The sequence below is a fragment of the Nicotiana attenuata genome, unplaced genomic scaffold, assembly GCF_001879085.1.
Source record: "Nicotiana attenuata strain UT unplaced genomic scaffold, NIATTr2, whole genome shotgun sequence".
Classification (NCBI taxonomy): domain Eukaryota; kingdom Viridiplantae; phylum Streptophyta; class Magnoliopsida; order Solanales; family Solanaceae; genus Nicotiana; species Nicotiana attenuata.
Genome location: NW_017670339.1, coordinates 777,975 through 785,637, shown reverse-complemented (window position 1 = coordinate 785,637; position 7,663 = coordinate 777,975).

Genomic DNA, 7,663 nt, shown 5'->3' with positions numbered 1-7,663 from the left:
CTATCGAGTTCGAAATTTTGTTTTAGGACCTAGAATAGGTCCGTTTTGCTCTTTGGAACTTGTTTGAAAAATTTGATGTCATTCGAAGTTGGTTTGATAGGATTCAGACGCTTGGTTGCAATTCTAAAGGTTCTTGAGTTTTCTTTTGATATTCTTGCGTTTTGATATCTGATTCATGGTTCTAGATGTTAGTTAGGTGTTTTGATCATTCAAGAGAGTTCATATGATATTATTAGACTTGTGTGAATGTTTGGTTTGGAGCCCCCAGGGCTCGGGTGACTTCCAGACGTGTTTCAAAATGGTTTGGACTCGATCCCAGGTTGCTGGTATGATGGTGTCTCAGGTGTCACAATTGCGAACACTAGCATGGCAATTACGATCATAGCAGAGGGGCTTCAGGTATCGCATTTGTGATGCCTTGATCGCATTTGCGAAGAGTAGGCTAGACTGGGTAGATTTGCATTTGCGACATGTTTGTCGCATTTGCGATAGGAGCAGGCTTCGCAATTGCGAAGCCAGTGTCGCATTTGCGACATCCCCTTAGGCTCAGGTGCAACAACTGCGAGACTTCCTTCGCAATTGCGAACCAGGTGTCGCAATTGTGACATCTGCAACTGAACAAATGGGCTGGAAAGACGGGATTTGATCTCATTTCTTTCATTTTAGAACCCTAGACTCAATAGAAGGCGATTTGGAGAGCGGATTTTACCTATAATCAATGGGAAGTGATTTTGATCAATTTTCAACTATATTACATGATTATATATGAGATTTAACATCAAATTTATGAGAATCAAAGAGTAATTTTAGGGATTTTTCTCTATATTTGAAAAAAAATGGGATTTGAGAGACGAATTGGACTCGTGGGGTTATGGATAGTCGAGATCTACCTTTGGACCTGGGTATTGACCGGACGAGCCCGGGTTGAATTTTGTTGACTTTTGGGGAATCGTGTAAAGATCTTAGCTTTATTGATTGGAATTTATTTCTATTGCAGTGTCTGATGATATTAAGTCATTTTTGTTATATTTTAGCCATGTGGAGGCAGATTTTAAAGGAAAAGCTATTTGTAAGTATTGATTTGGCCTAGTCGAGGTAAGTTCTTGCCTAACTTTGGGGGTAGGGGGGAGTTACCTCTTAGTATTCGGGTTCATTATACTATCTGAGTTATGCGGAAGACATGTACACGAGGTAACGAGTGTGCATACGGGCTTATATGTGGTATTAGACCAGTTTAAACTTTTAGGTTACCTATAAGTACTTAATTGAAGTTATAATAATTTGTTCTATCTTTAGTTGTCAATTTATTCTTACATGCCCTAATTGAAGGTTCCTCATATGTTCTAGTTCACATCGTCATGTTACTCTTATAAGTATTCACTTATAGTCGTTGTTACATGCCATTTCCTCCATTTCTTGGGGTATTCTCAAGCGTTTAGGCGTTGTTGCTACTTCGTGCTATCTATTTCATTATTAAGCTTATGTTATGCACTTGAAGTGAAAGTTATCATTTCTTGGGAATGCCTTATTTGTGAGTTATTGAAGTTCTAGTTATGAAAGCTAATAATACATTGAGGTTGAAGTTGTTGGTTATCGAGATATTTTTCCTTGTTGAGTTATTTCTCATTCATTTTATTATTGCAGAGATTCTTGTACACATTGTGTTATAACCGTGGGCTATGTGTTGTGGTAACATTAATGCATGCAGTGAGATAAGGTCTGATTTATACGCGTGTTGCTACTCAGGGAATTACTTAAAGCCACACAGTGAGATAAGGGGGCTAAAACGAGTATAGCTATTTCGGGAAAGCCTTTTAAAAATAAATGCAATCCTCACATAGTGATACAAGGAAGATTGTGATTATGACTTGTGAAATGTGAAAGAAAATAAGGTGTGGTGCCTCAGTCGTGATTCTTGTTGTACATTCTATGTTGAAAGAGCTTGTTGATGGAATAGTTATTGTTATTCCTTCATTTGACTTTCTTGTATTTGACTTTATTTGGTTATCTTATTCTTATAGCATGCTCGTTCTTGTTGTCTTTATTGCTTTTATATTCGTTGTTAGACTTACATCATTATACTACTTTGTTGCCACTTAATTCTTTGCTTTTCGGATAATATTATATTCTGTCAAGGTACCTTTTGTCTAGTAGGTGTCTTGATCTGGACTCGTCACTACTCTACCGAGGTTAGGCTTGATACTTACTGTGTACCATTGTGGTGTACTCATACTAAGTTTTTGCATATTTTTTGCAGATCCAGGTACATCTGCTCGTACCAGATGCTAGTGATTGACCAGTTATTCTGGAGACTTCAAGGCATACCTGCTCGATGCTCGCAGGCCTCGAAGTCACCTTCTTTTGTTACTCTAGTACTGTTTATCTTCATTTTAAATAGAGTTCTATTTAGACATTATTAGTACATTCTCTGTAGAGATTATGACTCAGTTCCACCTATTTTGGGAGATATTTGACAATTGTACTGTTTGGGTTTTATTATGTTAGTGTAATAGTTTAATTTGATGTCTAAGTTGTTATTTCTGTTAATTCTCAATGTATGTTAGGCTTACCTAGTCATAATGAATAGGTAGCATCACGACATCCTAAGGTAGGAATTAGGGGTCGTGACAAGTTGGTATCAGAGCTCTAGGTTCATAGGTGCTACGAGTCATAAGCAATGTTTGGTAGAGTCTTTTCCTATTGGTACGGAGACGTATGTACTTATCTACGAGAGGCTACAAAACTATTAGGAAAACTCCACTTCTTTGATTCCTTATCATGCGAATTTATTGATTTCAAAATATGAGTCATTTTCATTCTATTGTCTCACAGATGGTGAGGACACGCACTGTTGGATTAGATGATCAGACACTCGCGCCCTCTGCTAGAGCCGCGAGTGGACGGGGCCGAGGACGGGCACGTGCTGTAGCCAGAGCACTTGCTTGAGCAGTGTTTTAGGAGCCACCAGTAGCTCCAGTTAGGGGGCAGGCACCCGAAGTGCATATTGTTACCTCTGGACTTCTGTAGACCCTAGCATAGTTTTTTAGCATGTTTATCACTTAAGCTCAGGCAGGATTGATCCCATTGCACCAGCTACATCTCAGACTGGGAGAGGAGCTCAGAGACCTTCTGCCCATACTCCAGAACAATGGGTCCACATTGATCAGGTTCCGGGTGTCATGCCAGCACAACATGTTATTCTGGTTCTGCTTGAGGTCAAGCTAGAGGCAACTGAGGAGGAGCAGAGGAGACTTAGGAGGTTCAAGAAGTATGACTCTTCTACTTTTAGTGGCACAATTACTGAGGATGAGTTTTCTGGACAAGTGCCACCATATTCTCCGCACAATGGGTATTGTGGTGAGTGTAGTTATTTTTACTACATTTCAGCTATCAGGAGAAGCATAGGTGGTGGCAGACCTACGAGGAGGGTAGGCCAGCTAAAGCAGCCCCTCTCACTTGGGCTGAGTTTTTAGATATGTTTTTGAGAGAGTTTGTTCCCCAGATCCAACGGGGTGCTTGGTGCACAAAGTATGAGCAGATGCATCAGGGGACTATGTCAATGTCAGAGTATGCCATTAGATTCAGTGAGTTTTCCCAACATGCACCTGCCTTGGTTTCTACAGTCAGAGAGTGAGCCGCCAGATTCATCAAGGGGCTCAGTTATGGTCTTAGATTCAGCATGGCTTGAGAGTTGAAGACGAATACTCCATTTCATTAGATTGTAGAGATCGCCCATAGGATTGAGGGTATGCGGGGCCAGGAGGGAGCAGAAGGAGGCTAAGAGGCCTAGAGATTCTAGAGGAAATAGTGGTGACCGCGCTTCGATTGCAGGTCATCATGACAAAGGCTATGTCAGCCGCCCAGTTCATTCAACACTTCTAGCTACTAGCAGTGTTCCGGCTATTTCGAGGTCTCAGGGTTCCCATGATGCACATCCAATTTCAAGTGCACCTCCTGCATGGGATACCTTCAGCGATCGGTCTAGCCGACCAGGACAGAGTCAGTTTTTGTAGACACGCCCACCGAGAGCTTATTTCGAGTGTGGTGAAACCAGACATATGGTAAGGTACTTCCCAGACTCAAGAGGGGTCACCTCCATATACTACACATGCTCCATGGATTCCACAGGGTACACAGGGTTCACAAGCCATGGTTGCTGCTCCAATTACCTCTCCACCTGCGGCGTCATCTAGGGGTGGAGGTTAGGCGGGTTGAGGTCGCCCTAGAGAGGGAGGCCAGGCTCGTTTCAACGTTTACCCTTGCGTGACGGAAGTGGTTGCATCAGATGCTGTTATCACAGGTCTTGTTCCGGTCAGTCATATGGATGCATCAATCTTATTGGTCCGGGATCCACTTATTTATATGTATCATCTTACTTTTCTCCGTATTTAGATATATCTCGTGATTCTATGAAATCTCTTGTATATATGTCCACGCATGTGGGAGATTTTATTGTTGTAGATCGTGCTTATCGGACGTGTTTAGTCACTATTGGTGATTATGAGACCAGAGTTAATCTATTTTTACTCAATATGGTAGACTTTGACGTGATCTTACGCAGGGATTGGTTGTCACCCTATCACATTATTCTTGATTGTTATTCCAATACCGTGACATTTGCTATGCTAGGATTGCTGCGGTTAGAGTGGAGGGGTACGTTGGATTATATTCCTACCAAGGTTGTGTCCTTTCTAAAGGCACAACTAATGGTTGATAAGGGGTGTGATGCATACCTAGGCTTTGTGAGAGATGTTAGTGTTGATCCTCCTACCGTTGAGTCAGTTTTGGTAGTGAGGGATTTCACAATTATGTTCCCAGCAAACCTATTAGGCATGCGTCCCGATAGGGATATCGATTTTGGTGTTGACATGGTGCTGGGCATTCAGCCCATTTCCATTCCACCATGTATGGCATTATTGGAGTTGAAGAAATTAAAGTTACAACTTTAGGAGTTGTTTGATAAGCATTTCATCTGATCGAGTGTCTCTACTTGGGGCGAAGACAGTTCTGTGAGGATGTGTATTGTTTATAGGCAGATGAACAAGGTTACAATGAAGAACAAGTACTCACTATCACACTTTAATGACTTATTTGAGCAGCTTCGGGGTGCTAGAGTGTTCTCGAAGATTTATTTGAGGTTAGGGTATCATTAGTTGAAGATTCGGGATTCAGATATTCTAAAGACTGCTTTCAGGACTCGCTATGGTCACTATGAGTTTCTGGTGATGTCATTTGGACTGACCAATGCCCCATCAACATTTATGCACCTAATGAACAATGTGTTCCAGCCATACCTTGGTTCTTTTATCATTGTGTTCATTAATGGCATCTTGGTGTATTCTTGCAGCCGGGAGGATAAGGAGAAACACTTGAGGATCGTGATCCAGACCTTGAGGGAGAAGAAATTATATGCAAAATTCTCCAAGTGTGAGTTTTGGCTTGATTCGGTGGAATATTTGGTTCATGTGGTGTCTAATGAGGGGATTAAGGTGGATCCGAATAAGGTTGAGGCAATTAAGAGTTGGCCTAGACCGTCTTCTTCAATAGTGATCCGAAGTTTTCTAGGCTTGGCTGGTTATTATTGTCATTTCGTGGAGGGTTTCTCATCCATCGCAGCTCCCTTGACCAGATTGACTCAGAAGGGTACCCCATTCAGGTGGTCAAACGAGTGTGAGGAGAGATTTCATAAGCTCAAAACTACCTTGACCACGGCTCCAATTCTAGTTTTGCCTTAAGCATTGGGTTCTTATATAGTGTATTATGATGCTTCGTGGATTGGCATCGGATATGTATTGATGTAGGAGGGTAGGGTGATTGCTTATGATCGTGACAATTGAATCCCCATGAGAAGAACCACCCCGTTCATGATTTAGAATTGGCTGCCATTATTCATGCATTGAAGACTTGGAAGCACTATCTCTACGATGTATCTTGTGAGCTATTTATGGATCATCGGAGTCTACATCACCAGTTTAAGCAAAAGGATCTAAACTTGAGGCATCGGAGGTGGTTAGAGCTATTAAAAGACTATGATATCACCATTCTATATCTACTCGGGAAAGCCAATGTTGTGGTGGATGCCTTGAGTAGAAAGGCTGAGAGCATGGGGAGCCTTGCATATATTCTAGGTTGAGAGCGACCATTTTCATTGGATGTTCAGGCTTTGGCCAATCGGTTTGTGAGTTCAGATATTTTAGAGCCTAGTCATATTCTGGCTTGCGTGGTTTCTCGGTCTTCTTTGTATGATCACATCAGAGCAGATCCATATGATGACTCCCATTTGCTTGTCCTTGAGTACACGGTACATCACAGTGATGCCAAGGCGGTTTCTATTGGAGATGATGGGGTGTTGCGGATTCAGGACTAGATTTTTATGTCGAATGTGGATGTATTGCGTGAGCTGATACTTGAGGAGGCCCACAGTTAGCAATATTCTGTTCATCCGAGTGCCGCTAAGATTTATCAAGATTTGATGCAGCACTACTGGTGGAGAAGAATGAAGAAAGATATAGTAGAGTATGTGGGTCGGTGTTTGAACTATCAGCAGGTGAAGTACGAGCATCAGAGGTCGGGTGATTTGCTTCAAATACTTGAGATTCCTAAGTGGAAGTGGCAGCGTATTACCATCGATTTCGTAGTTAGGCTCCCACGGACCTTGAAGAAATTTGATGCAGTATGGGTTATTGTGGATAAATTGATTAAGTCGGCACACTTCATTCCGGTGTGACTAACTACTCTTCAAAGCAGCTGGCTTAGATCTATATCAGTTAGATTATTCGTCTTCATGGTGTGCTAGTGTCCATTATCTCTAATCGAGGCACGCAGTTCACATCACATTTCTAAAGAGTTGTGCAGCATGAGTTAGGCACACAAGTCAAGTTGAGCACGACATTTCATCCCCAGATGAAAGGACAGCCTGGGCGCACCATCCGGATCTTGGAGGATATGCTACGTGCCTATGTTAAGGATTTTAGGGGTTCATGGGATCAGTTTCTACTGCTTGCAAAGTTTTCCTAACACAACAACTACCAATAAAGTATTCAGATGGCTCCTTATAAGGCCTTATATGGGAGGCTGTGTCGTTCTCCAGTTGGTTGGTTTGAGCCGAGAGAGGCTAGGTTGTTGGGCATTGATCTGGTTCGGGATGCCTTGGAGAAAGTCAAGTTTATTCAGGATCAACTTCATACAACACAGTCTAGGCAGAAGAGTTATGCTGATCGGAGGGCTCTTGATGTAGTATTTATGGTGGGAGAGAGGGTCTTGCTCAGATTTGTGACCATGAAGAGTGTGATGAGGTTTTGGGAGAAGGGCGAGTTGCTCCCGAAGTAGATTTGTCCTTTTGAGATCCTTGAGAGAGTTGGCGAGGTGGCCAAGAGACTTACATGGCCAACCCAGCTTATCGACAGTTCACCCGGTGTTCCATGTTTCTATGCTTTGTAAGTATTATGGTGATCCATCACATGTATTATATTTTAGCTCAGTCCAATTGGACAAGGATTTGACTTATGTTGAGGAGTCGGTGGCTATCTTAGAGAGACAGATTTGAAAGTTGAGGTCAAAGAATATTTCTTCAATGAAGGCTCAATGGAGGGGTCATTCGCCCGAGGAGGCGACCTGGGAGACCGAGCATGACATGCGTAGTCGTTATCCTCACCTTTTCCAT